Genomic DNA, 14,469 nt, shown 5'->3' with positions numbered 1-14,469 from the left:
GATTTGGGAAAAAAATGAAAAAACGGCCGTTTTTGCGATAAAAATCGCCAAAAACCCAACATCGATCTCTAATAAATGTCACCCAATATGTCTAGCCACTCACCTACCAAAGTTTCCCCTGCCAGCCACTACCCATAGTCTCTCTAGTCAATTGCAGCTATCTTTCTCCATTTCTACCTGCACAGCATGGTGCTCTATTTCTGCATGTGCATCCCTTCCTCAATGCTCCCCCACCCTTTTAAATGTCATGTCTACAGCAGAAGCAGAGGAAGCTGCAGACAGCGCTGTACATGAAATCGCCTTTGTCATACCTAACCGTGTGTGTGTGTGTAGAGGGGTCCTATGCTGTCCAATCACATGGAGTAGCAGGGGTATGGTCCGGACAACACAGTTACGCCTAGACCATTTTTCTGGGTGGGTTGCAGAATTTGCTTGATATCAGATATCTAATTATCTAAAGAGTGGTAAATGCAAACAACACTGAGAACAAGGATTGGGTAAGTGTAGATAGCAGCTGGGGCAAGAAGGGGGTTAAGGACAGGCAGTAATTTGGGCAGTTGCCGGTGGTAGAGAAGGGGAAAGGCTAGATAGAAGCTGAGGCAGGCAGTACTGGGAACAGCATGTACCCAGCTGAGTAACGAGAAAGGTGGTATCTTATAAACCATTGTCCGCATTTTCCTCTGCTGTTGCAACAGGGGGAGAGTGATGAAGGAATGCAAAGGTAGCACTGTAGACATGGCAGATTAGAAAAGAGCACAACGCTGTGCTAGAAGAAAGGGAGAGAGGGACGGAGACACGATAGCCTGCAGCTGGCTAGAGAAACTTCTGGCAGTGGCTGGCTGGAGAGAATATGGTTGTTGATTGGTTAGACTTATTTTTTACTATGAATGTATACCAAGAAGATGTTATCAGCAATACATAATCATTTATTACCTGTCTTGGATCTTCTGTTGTTGTGCTTCATCTTTGAACATTGCCTTGGGTAGTGGTTTGCAGTTCTGCTCAAAGTACAGTAGTCGGCTGTTATGACATCTTCATGTGTTTCATGGAGAAGACCCAGCTACAAAAAAAAAATATTCTTGGTATACATTGACATATAAAAAACATCCTTCTATCTATTTATTTATATATATATATATATATATATATATATATATATATATATATATATATAAGGGTATGTATAGATACACCTACCCTTACCTACTCTTAGGTATTGCTTGTGTCAACTTTCCAACTTTCCAACCGAAAACACATCATTAGGCTATGAACATTGTTATAGCCATATTTGATACATATGCCAGTCAGGTGAAGTTCAAATTGACACAATACATATTGTCAGTAATTATTTCACTGATGTTATTAACGAGTGATACAATCCCAGTCATAGGTAAATGACCAGCAGTTATAGAGTGTATGCATCGTTCAAATTTAAAGAGCAATCAGCCAGCACCTTTTAGGATGTATTCCTAACGCTGCAGCAGAGGTGGTATCCGTGCTATAGGAGGTATAGCGCAGGGTCTGTGAAGGTTCCAGCTGCTGCAGAAGGCTTGACACTGTCAGTGGAATCTCTGGTATCTGTCAGTAAAGGTGATGTAACCTGCTGTTATAAGGAACAGAGGGTGCCCTGAGTGTTCTGAGGACTACCATCACTATCCATGCTGGTGTCAGAGGCGAATCCAGACTTCTCTTCTAGGGGGGGGTGGTTTACTGTTTAAACTTGATCCTCCCCCTCCAGTCCTGACTCCTCCCCTTCCCATTCCTGACTCCTCCCATCATAAGACTGCAAATAACCCCCCAAATAATAATAATAATTAAAAAAAAAACAATAATAAATGTTAAAGAAAAAAACCTGGAGGGTCTGCATTGCACACATATAGATAGCACACCACAAACACACATGTAAATTTCACATCACACACAGCTCACTCAAAATACATACATAGTATATCACACACCAGCAGCCGGACAGTGCACACACAAGGGAGCTCCAGGCTGTGGCTGCTCCCGCTCATCAGGTGACTTCATCCTGAAACCGGACACACAACGGGCACACACCCACCGTATGCCCGCCAGGCAGTACTGCAGACACAGCCCACCCCACACTGTCTGTGAGCAATCAGGGTGGCAAACCCCCTAATTTACAGCCCACCAGCCAATAGGACAGCAGGATGGGGAGAGAAAGCCCCGCTATATCAGCTACTGGGTGAGGCGGCGTCATCACTACAATCATTACTTAGTAGGTGCGGGTGCAGATGCGAACGGCGGCAGTGAGGAGTATACCCCTCACCCAGGGCCATCTTAACAGCAGTGTGGGCCCTGCTAGGGGTGCGGGGTGCTATCAGCAGCAACTTTGATGTCCCACGGGTGGCAAGGGTGCTCTATCTTCCACTCAACATGTAGGACCTGGAGCAATAACTTCTGCTAATTACTCCTTTACTGCACAGGTGGTGGGAGGGAGAATACTAACGTGTGGAAGGGGGCACTTAGCTGAATGAAGGGTCCCTTGTAAATTACTTCCAGGGAGGCAGAGGGTGTTTTATATGCAGAGGAGGGTTGGATAATGGAGTGGGTTTAATATTCGTAATTTTCCGGTGGAAGGGCAGCTTGTTTGACGGCAGATATCACCATTATCTGGAAATAGATTTCTTAGCCTTCAATAGTATAAAAACCTAGAGTCCCAACTTTCAGGAGGTGCTGGGATCTTGAAGATCAGAGATCAGGAGCCAGAGTAATCCATTGACAAAAATATAAAACTGTACACCACACGTTTGGAGCTGGAGCAGGGACTGGCTGCTGGAAGGCTGATATCTCTGGTTATCGGCAAGATAGAGACAAGCCGCTAGTATCCCCAGAAAGGGGAGAGTCCCCACTTTTGGTATATTCTTTCAGAAAAACTCTAAGTCAGACAGAACCTGAGAAATCTGACTGGGAAGTGCAATTAACAGGTCGGATGTGGACTGCTGCTTTAAAGTTGGATATCTCCAGTTCCCCAGGGCCGATTTCCAAAATTCTGGTATCCTTTGAAAAAGGGTATCCTCAGCTATCAGCATAGTGATTCCTCTGACCTAGGGGGGGGGGCGACCGCCGGTTCGCCCCCCTTAAATCCGCCACTAGCTGGTGTATAGTGCTGGCAAGGAGCGAGAGTGCTAAGATGAAATGGTGTCACTCTCAGTAGGTATGGAATAAAGTTCCAGATCTGGAAGGTGGCCTCTTGAAGCATTTCTTCATTATTAATAGCAAATGGTTTCCTCAGAAGGATAACCGTTTTACAAGAAGATAGATCTTTAAATTCCCACCAGGAATAGGTAAATGAAGATGGGTTCTACATATCCTACATACATATGATTGCAATGTGCACATACTCAATTCAGCTACATGTTTTTAAAATGATCACCCTTTAAGAGTAATAAGTATTACAATATAGTTTTGCCCACTTCTCATATTAGACAATGGAAAATGCTATAGGTTGACACTATATGATTTAGTTATGTGCCCTTTAATAAATAAAATTATCTAAATCCATGCTGCTAACTGAATTGTACTTTAAAAAGATTATAATGATTTGTGTTCAATTTATCTAATGTGGGTTTTATACTTGTCTCTATTGTCTTCTCTCTCCTATTATACCATATTTTCCAAACTTTCCTTTCAAGTGTTTATAATTTCTTTTTGATTAAGCCTATTAAATGTAAAGTGAAGCAGCTGGAACCCATTTATATAAAAGGATGATTTAAATGAAATGCTCTAAATATAGACATTACATTTGTCATAGAGCATTGTGGTCATCTAAAGTATAATCATATTAATAAAAATCAGATGAAGAAACAATAAAGAATGAGAGAACAGGTTATAACTCAAACATTATTTACTAAAAAAAATGAAAACATGTATCAATTATCTTAAATTATATTTCCATTTGACAATAAAATTAAACAATTTGCAAGGATAAAAGATGAAAGGCTGTTTTTTTTCCATTGCAATAAATATCTTCTTGAAAGTGTACATCAAATCAATTTTCTATGGTTGTTGAAAGATGATGTATAGTAGCTAATATAATCATCCAATAGTCTGGGTTTTTTACATATTCATTCCTTTCTATAAATTATTGGTACTTGTTTCCTAGCAGGGCGCCTAGATTTCCTACATACGCTCAGTAGTTAATTTAGTTAATTTATTCACTGCACCCTGAGTGAAATCGCATCGCATGGCCCTTTATGTGGCGGGAGATGAGATCTCAGTAGTTCATATGGTAAAACACCTAAAACACCACCACTCTCCACGTCACACCGAAGCGTGGCGAGCCACGCGAGGGGGCGGCGGAACGCATCCTCCGACCTTTTCATACTCCCACTATCCACATTGGCGTAGAGTTGATTTTATATAGTGTGGCGAGCGCATCGAGCCACCTAGCCTGAAGCGTGGTGAGCGCAGCGGGCCCCGCAAGGGGAAGCGGAATACATGTAAAGTAATCCGGCTACGCTCCGCACGCTTCGGGCTCGGTGGCTCACTGCGCTCGCCACACTATATAAAATCAACTCCATGCCGACATGGATAGTGGGGGTATGAAAAGGTCGGAGGATGCATTCCGCTGCGCTCGCCACGCTTCGGGGTGACGTGGAGAGTGGTGCTGTTTTAGGTGTTTTACCATATGAACTACTAAAGCTGCCCATACACGACCCAATACAGGCGTGCATTGTGGGCTTAAATAGCACGGATCACATCACATTGCATGTGCATGCGTTGTGCATGCAATGCGATGCAATGTGAAGAGAACTAAGTACAAAAATGATGTGCAAGCACATACTTTTTGTACTGTGCGATGAGGTGCCGTGGGAACGCGCACCTCAAAGCAAGGAACACACAGCCCAGCATCGCAGCGTGTATGGGCTGATTGAGGCCTTATCTCATCTGATCTCATCTCATCTGATCTCATCTCATCTGATCTCATCTCATCTGCGATGTGATTTCACTCAGGGTGCAGTGAATAAATTAACTAAATTAACTACTGAGATCGCATCACACACATCAGAAGGCACAAAAAGCCATGCGATGCGATGTGTGATGTGATTTCACTACGCAGAATAGCCCACTAAGCAAATAGCTTAGTGGGCTCCCTGCTAGGAAACAAGTACCAAATTATTTAACATACATAGTTGTATTATCTGTCACTGAATGTATCATTTAACTGCATAACCCTTTCTTTAACAACTCATATAACACATACAGTATTGCTATACAACAAAATCACCATAAAGAAGCAAAAACTTGTGTTGTAATGTTAAGCATAAATATAGAGGTCAAATAATCAGCAACTGGTTGTGTAGAGGAGACCATAAAGGACAATTTGAAAGAAAAACAAACAAAACTTTAATAGATGTGGAACACCATACTTTATATAAGAGTCCATAAGTTATATTCAAAATTATGTATTTGAATTCTTACAGTAGTATAATGTTGGAGTTAGAGTTCAAGAAGATATTTATTGCACTGGGGAAAAAAATAGCCTTTTATATCTGTATATGAAATAATTAAATATGTAATTTGCCTGTATGTGTTAACAAAATAATGCAGTACAAATCATAAAGTTATTCCTGGAAGTCCATTAAATATGAACTAAATCATGTGAGAAAAATGCATAATAGTAAATGAATTTGAATGTTTTTATACTATTATGCATTTTTCACTCTAAAAAACCATGATTGAGGCTAGGAATAGGTCACTCGCTTATATCGCTATACTGTATACAGTATATATTTTTAGTGAGATCCTATATGCTCAGTCTGTACTTCAACTATATGTTGAAACACAGTGTCATAGTTCCATATTGTTGTTAAAAATATTGAAAAGACTTGCCATATTGGTAAAGGTTGTAATCTCATGTGTTAGTGGGAAGCCAGGTTGCTTGTACCCACAGTGGTGCCAGGACACGGCACCCACAGTGGGGAGTCCTGTTTTGAAGGCTTACGGAGGATGGATTTGGATGAGTACGCCAGGCGCGTCTCTCAACTGTGTTGCCATTCACTCCCGCTCCTGTCATTCAGGGGTTCATATGGCTGGGTATGACCTCTAACGTGTTTCACCCTTCACAGGGCTTATTCAAAGAGTGACCCCCGAATGACAGTCCAATACCAGCTGATGAACACTGACTGTCTTGATTGCAGTTATACACTAATAAATGTAATGTATTCAACTATGAAATGTTAAGTACAGCTATTTTTAACTCACAGACATTGGGGCAGATGTATTAAGCCTTAACAAGAGATAACTGCAAGGTTGATAAAGAGAGATAAACATCCAGCCAATCAGCTCCTTACTGACTTTATTCAAACACAACCTGTAACACAGCAGTTATCAGGTGATTGGCTGGATGTTTATCTCTCTTTATCACCCTTGCATTTATCCCCGCTAAGGCTTAATACATCTGCCCCATTATTCTTAATAACTTACTAAATCAAAATAATTTCCAAAGTAAAGATTTTTTTTCTGTGTAGATGTATGTGCGTGTATTAGGGAACATAGGGGCAGATGTATTAAGCCTGGTAAAGAGATAAAGTGGAGATAAAGTAGACAGTGATAATGCACCAGTCAATAATCTATGTTTGAATCTATGTGTGTTATCACCTTACATTTTATCTCCACTTTAGGGGCCAAATGTAATAGAGTTTGAGAACAAGAAAGTGAGAGATTTTAGGAGGGTTTCCCATTTTTCTTAAAGTGGCAAGCATTTACATGGCAACATCAACTTGATTTTTCCAGTGGAAATGATTGCTGGTTTTAAAAAATTGGAAAACTCTCCCAAAATCTCCCACTTTCTTATTCTGACACCTATTACATTTGAAAAGCAAAGATGTAAAACCCGACCATCTCTCATCCTAACCTACTGTTTATGCTCACCTCTTTCCCTTCTGTGTCACCCCTGTTTGTCTAACCCTCCCTTTTTAGAATGTAAGCTCTCACGAGTAGGGCCCTCTCTCCTCATGTGCCTTTCTTAGAATATATAAACCACTGCAACCCTGATGCTTGCTTCAGTGTCCTGTCCCCTGGTGCAACTATCCATATTTACCATGTACTTGTCCTAAACTGTCTTGTGCTGTAATTCGTTATGTGTTTTTGCTAATAACTATGCTCTGTAAAGCGCTGCGGAATATGTATGCGCTATATAAGAAACTGTTAATAAATAAATAAATAATGTTGGGTTGGGAGATATGTTGACATAAGTGAAGGGATGTACTTTGGTGTAGAGTAAATTGGTTTATGGCCTTGTGCATAAGTAAAAGTGTTTTATATTGAATATGGTAGAATACAGGCAACAAATGAATGGTTGACAGAGAGGACATTGAAACATCTAGCAAGGAAGATTAGCCTTGCAGCGGCATTCAGGATAGATTGTAGTGGTGACAGTATCTTTTTGGTTGGATCGGTAAGAAGGCTATCGTAAGGAATGACCATATTTTGGATATATTTTTAGATGCATGTAGCATGATTTTGAGTCAGCTTTAATGTGGGGAATAAAGGACAGTTTAGAGCTTGTAGGGTAGGATTGATTGTTGAGTTCTCAACAGTGATTGAGATATGAGGTTGATAATTACTATTATAATTTTTTTGTAAATTATGTGTTTAGATGACACAAGAGAAAGCCATTCAGTGACATGAACCAATATAGATTGCAGCAAATCTGAGGAGGACAGGTAGATTTGAATATAATCTGTGTGCAGGTGAGATCTGCGTCTCTCTTCTGCATGGATCACTAGCTCCCATTCACTATAACAGGACTTTCATCCGTCTACTCCCATCCTATGGAATGCTCTTCCACACAAAATAAGACTCTCCATTAGCCTCCAAACTTTCAAGTGTTCCCTGAAAACTCACCTCTTCAGGCAAGCCTATCATATTTAAGTATCACACGCATAACCCTCTGAGGCACTTATGTATTATATAGCTTCCCTTCTGGACGTGTAACTTGGTGGGACTGCTATGCTATTACTGGTGCCTGTCCTTGTGTTTCCCGCCTATATCCCTATAGATTGTAAGCTTGCAGCAGGGCCCTCCTACCTCCAAGTCTGTCTGTTACCCAGTTTGTTTTATCACTGTCTACTATTGTAAAGTGCAATGGAATCTGCTGTGCTATATAAGAAACTATAAATAAATAAATATTGAAGTTCAAAAGAGCTGTTTAGATTGCCAACAGATGTGGTATACATTGAGAAAATCAGAGGACCTAAGACTGAGGCCTGCAGTACACAAATTAAAGATTTAAGAAAGAATTATCAGTGACCACTCCCACCCTGCTTATAACTTGTTCAGAAGGCTGCCATCTGGGAGGCGGTACAGCTCTCAACTGGTGAGGACAGCCAGACACAGAAACTGTTTTTTTCCCCAAGCAACTTTCATAATAAACTCAAAGGTCAAAGGTCAGCGATTCCTCCCCATTGCACTAATCTCGGCACTTGTATCTAAATACAACCCTGATGCCCTCCCCATGTAATTATCCTGTTTTGTATTGGTCTGTTATGTATGTACACTATGTGGGAGCAGTGGTTATCGGAAACAAATTCCCTGTGTATTATGTATGCTTTTTATTGATATACTTGGCAACAAAGTGATTCTGATTAAAAGAAGTAGTGAAGAGGAGGTTGAAGCAGAGAAGGGAAAGGGGTGGCACGATAGAAACGTTCAAATTATGAATAGTTTAACAAGGTCCAAGAAGAAAAAATCTTCAAATGAAGAGAAGTATTAGAACATGAGGATAAGCACTGATACTGTCAGGAGGTAGGATCTGAGGAAATCTAAGGAAAAATGACTTCACAGAATGGATAGTGGACTAGTGTAATAGCCTTCCATCAGTAGTGGTAGATGCTAAACAGTAGAGCAATTTAAACATGCATGGGATAGATATAAGGATATCCTTACAGTGAAAAAAGGATCAAATAGGGCTTGAGGTATCACTATGGTTAAAAATGGGCAGACTTGGAAAAAAAATACTGATTTCAAATACCCCAGAAAGACTGGGCACTGGGTGGCGGGTCCTCCCATGTGGCTCCTGTGGACCTGTGGTAGGGAGAATGGGCAGGTGTTTTGCTTGGGGTTGTCCCGCCTGACGTCTGGGAGCCAGCAGACCCATGTGCTGCAAGGAGGAGCCTCAATACATTTGCATGTAGCTTCAACCTGCGACTCCATTATCTTTCTCATACTGTTTTGTGTTGTCACTTGTGTCTCCATGATGGAGAGGAATCTGTCTTGAGAATGGGGAGGGTAATTTCAAATGTCCTGCAGTATGCAATATGTGTGATGTTCAGTGTCCTCTCTGGCACTATGTGGTGGCGTTAATCCTTATAGTCTGGTTGCGTACATTCGGCAGGTTTCCAGGATGGGGGTTTGTCATCATATGCTGGTGCATGGGATCCTCACAAATTAGGCCAGAATTGCCCATACTGCCCTTCCTGTTTAGGTGGTTCCCTTTATTGTGGTGCTGGGGAAGCCATTGTAGGTAACATCGGGGGAGGGGGAGGGTCTGCAGTTATATTGAGGGTGAAGGTGTCCTCTTCCTCCATCTACTCAATAGAATCAGCAAGTTGCATTATATCCTTCTCTGTAATTGCAGACCAAAAATTAGTATTGCAGACATAATCAAAGACATTGACAAAGTCAAATATGAAAAATAATTAAAGCATACATTTTAATGTCAAAAACCTTGCAAGTTGTAATGTTTTATGTGTTTCATATCTCACCTTCCACTGGTGGCGATGGTGTAGCATCCCATTGAGGGGTTGTGGAGTCAAAGGCAACATCCTCTTTGGAAGTGTCACCAGGGATGTGAGCCCTACTTATGGAATGCATAATTATTTATGGATTATTTTCTTTCCTTTCACAAACCACAACTGTATAACACTAAATATCTGCTAGTTGCTCATCCAAAGCAGTATCTACAGGGGGGCATGCAAGGATAAAGGCACTTGGTGTCACTGAAAAAATAAAATACATTGCTTTTTACAACTAATTGTTGTAACTCTTACTTACAAAACGACTATAAACAGGTTAGTTTGTAAGGATTGTGCCTCCAGAAGGCATGTTGTTTTTGCATCAAAATTGCAATAACATTTTAAACACACAAAAGCATTTAGTCAAGATGAAAATTTATTGTCATCACTATGAAAAGGCACAGTGTTTTTTTAGAGAGGAAGTAGGGCTGCGCTCACTGTAATGGTGTCTACTCAATGTTACGGCTGCAAGGTTACTGCTGAAAAGACCTAGATCTCAGCTAAATAATACAATATACAAAGAGTGGTGGTAACACCTACAGTGTTTTTTTAGGCTTTCCTTTATGAAAATAATATTTCCATAACCAAAATAAAAAATACAATTTTAAGGTTCAAATAAGAAAGAAAGGTTATTCAGAATATGTTGGAATCTGTAGGCAACATTACTAAATACACTTTTTAAACACTACTTGAACACCAGAGTGACAAATGTTTAATTTTAAATTGACCCTGCAGTGGACTTTAAATACTATTTGGATGCACCTAATTGAAAACATTGAAACAATAACAGACAATGCTACTTATTAATAATAAGGAGAATAACCTGTACAGTTATTCTACTTATAATGATTAACATGCATAAATACAAACTGCCACATAGTAATAGCGAATATGTACCAAACATTGGGGCAGATGTATGAAGGGTCGTTATGGGGGAGAAGGGGTATCAGCGCACGTTATGTGCACTGATACCGCTTCTCCCCCATGTATGAAGCGGCCAGGGATGCGGTAATGGACAGGGGCGCTATGCACCCCTGTCCATATCGGCGCTGCTATCAAAATGATAGCAGGCCGAATGTATGAACGGTCAGCATCGCTGACCGTTCCGCACGAAGCCTGCTTTGGCTTCGCCAGCATCAGGCTGGTGAAGCCCTATCTAAACAGCAGGGACAGCGCTGTCCCTGCTGTTAGGTCTGGGCTGCGCTGGGGATCTCGCGTGAACAGCGAGATCCCGCGCATGCCCAGTGCGGCCGGCCGGGGGACAGGAGATAGCGCATCAGTATTAACTGATGCGCTAACTCCAGAAAGGGACATCGCCGAAGGGGGGAGTTAACGCTCCCCCGCTTCGGCAGACAAGATGTTAATACATCTTGTCGATGTCCCTTCCTGCTTCGCCTCGCTATTGAGGCGAAGCAGGAAGTATCATAGCGGCGCGATAAGCTATGATACATCTGCCCCAATATATCATATATATTTGAACAAATTTCATTACCTGCCCTTGGGCCATCAGATTTTATGACACGTGCCGGCCTCACCACCTTGACTGGCTCCTCATATGCAAGGTATTTGGCCACAAAAGGGGCCCATCTCCTGTGCTAAGGAAGAACTCGGACTCCTTGGACATCTTGGCCTTGATGCGCCATCTTAATTCATAAAATCGCTTGCGGTACCTCTTAATGGCTGTGACAGCTCTCTGCCCCAGGGCACTTTTCCTCCTGAATGGCACCTTGCCAACATCACAGGCAAAGAGCTGGTGCTGATGTCTCATCAGCTCCATCACCATGGCCATATTCTCCGCATATGAGAACTTAACATTGCGGCCCATTCTGGTCCTAGTCCATGAGAGCTGATGAGGAGCTCACACATTCTCCTTCCCATTATAGACTGCCTCCTCCAGCACCAGCTCAACCCCCATCCCCCTAACCTGACTAGACTCCTTGGTAGATATAGCCAAAGCAGACACACAGAAAACATGGGAAAAAATTAGACACACACAAATAACACACTCCTCACCTTCCCACACACAGCACACAGCCCTCATACACACAGATACAGTGATAAAATACAGAAATAAAAATGACAAGGACTGAAAATGAGACAAATTGGTAAAGAACAAAATACTATAATTAAAGGCAAGGACAACTAATACACACACAATACTACTCTAAAAAAATTCAATAAACTGCAACTACTCTCAAGTTATTCCCCCCCCCCCCATATTTAGGAAGCCAAGACAGACTCAAAGAGCCCAGGGCTCGTTATGTTGGGGGGGGGGACACACGTTTAAAAAAAAAAATATTACCAAAAAATTGCACGCTCCCGTTACTAAACAATCACACCTTTACTAAAAACTGTCATTCCATTATAAAAAAGTACTAGAAATCACAAGAGATTGCACCTTATTACATCTCGTCCAAGTTTTTAATAGCATAAAAAATATACTAATGTATTGTTTTCACAATAAAACCTTTTCCAATAATGTATACATTTGGTAATTAAGAGATCAAAGCCCTCATATCCAAATAAGTAAGGAATTAACAGACATTGGTTTGTATTTTTTTTTTATCTATGCCCTCATACTTTTAGTATTTACATTTTTACCACAGCTACAATTACCACGACAGACATAATATTTCTGATGTTGTTACATGATAAATGAGACAGCTGCCTTCTAATGTAACTTTTAGATCCATTACATTTTCGAAGCAATTATACTTTTCACCATCTTTCTTTATTTTGTCACCACTCTTTAGCTGAAGGTCATATACTAAAGTTTCTTTGTAAGATGTGATTGCAGATATAATCAGTACAATGTTATATGAAGAAAAACACATGTTTAAGAAAAAAATTGAATACTATCCCTAAAATAACAAGGTAAAAAAAATAATAGATGTATGGTGTAGAGATGGATGGCACCCAGAGTCGAAAAAAAATGATACACGCAGTCCAGGTAGCGGTCAACATTTCAGGACCGTTAGTTGCATTCATTGTTCATGCTGACAACTAATCAGGCGGCACTCCGCAGGTTTCATACAGAAGCAAGTGTTATTGTAAATAAATATACATTACATAGCAAGCTGTTGTGGTTGTATCAGCTTTTCATGGCTACCAACGCCATTTTGTCAGGATATCGGCTACAAGTGGAAAAAAGTACTGGTGTAAAGAGGAAGTGCACCAGGTGTTTTTGTCCTCCGTCAAGAAAACCTTTCAAGATGATGTCTCAAATTGAGATAGGCTGGGGAATATGAGGCTCTCACTTGAGGCAATAATTTAAAAATGATAGTCCTTCTGGATTCTCTGGATAACTGAGTTGCTGAACTATACAGAAGCAAGTGTTATTGTAAATAAGTATACATTAAATAGCAAGCCGTAGTGGTTGTATCAGTGTTTCATGGCTACCAACGCCATTTCATCAGGATATCGGCTACAAGTGGAAAAAAGTACAGGTGCAAAGAGGAAGTGCACCAGGTGTTTCTTCACATTGCTTTGTCCTCCATCAATAAAACCTTTCAAGATGTCTCATATTGAGATAGGCTGGGGAATATGGGGTTCTCACTTGAGGTAATAATTAAATAATTATAGTCATTCTGAATTCTCTGGATAACTGAGTTGCTGAAGTATATGATGACCCTTTTTCGCAATGTCTCCCTGTATGCACAGACTTTTTGACAATTATTATTGTCTAAAATTTAGAAAAAGATAATATAGATGTGTGGTGCGCAAATCAACAGCAGCTGGCACAGGGTGGTCAAACCCAAAGGTAACAATGGTAAAAAGGAAAAAAGTGCCTGCGCTGGCTGTACCAATGATTGTGAAAGAGGGGGGGGGGACTGGACTGCACACCATATTTTTAAACATAATGAGAGGTGCTACCAAGTTAAGGCTTCTAGTACCATACAGGAAAAAAGAACAATACTGATGCACACTCTAGGTGCTAAGAACACTGATAGTAAAAATAATTTTGATAACTCTTACAATTAACATGGAGCATAAATGAAGTTCTTAGCACACATTTGCGCAAATATGTGGGCCCATCCACCGCGTCCAGGTGAACTTTATTAGCATATATTTTGGTGTTGTTCTGTGTGGAAGAACCAATGCTAATATAGACAATGCTCTGTGCAATTGTAAGCAAGGGGGCATAGAAATGGGCATAACTGATCCAAGACTTGTCATGTGTGTTTGTCAGAGGCATGAGCCCAGCCATGGAAACAGAGTAGCAATCTTATCTGACATAGGTTTTGTTTTCTGAATGTAAGTTGCCATGTCACCCAGCATGTCAGCTCCCCCTGTGGCACCCTAGACAGAGATACTTTGGCATACTTCTTTGTAGACAAGGCAATGACAATATTTATTTATTTATTTACAGTTTCTTATATAGCGCAGCATATTCCGTTGCACTGCGTATGTTAAATAAACAGTAAACATACACATATGAGGACCATATTTAAACAGTCCCATATCCTATTATTCAGCAAAAAAGAAATCTTTAAATTTTTTGGCCACATCCATACAGCCACAGAGAAAACTTATTCAATCCTGGGGGGTAGGGGATTTGGGGTATGGCTTTGGGGGATAGGGTTAGGCTTTGAGAGGGGGTGGTTAGGATTAGGCTGTAGGATGGGAAGCTATTGATAGACTGTAAGAGGGGTGCTTTAAAGGTAGGGTTTAAATACTTACTGGGATCCATCTGGATTTTGTGTGTTGG

Source organism: Crinia signifera, chromosome 4 (genome assembly GCF_055691185.1).
Source record: "Crinia signifera chromosome 4, ASM5569118v1, whole genome shotgun sequence".
Taxonomy (NCBI): Eukaryota; Metazoa; Chordata; class Amphibia; order Anura; family Myobatrachidae; genus Crinia; species Crinia signifera.
The sequence above is the reverse complement of the archived record's forward strand: the minus strand, read 5'-3'. Positions refer to the sequence as shown.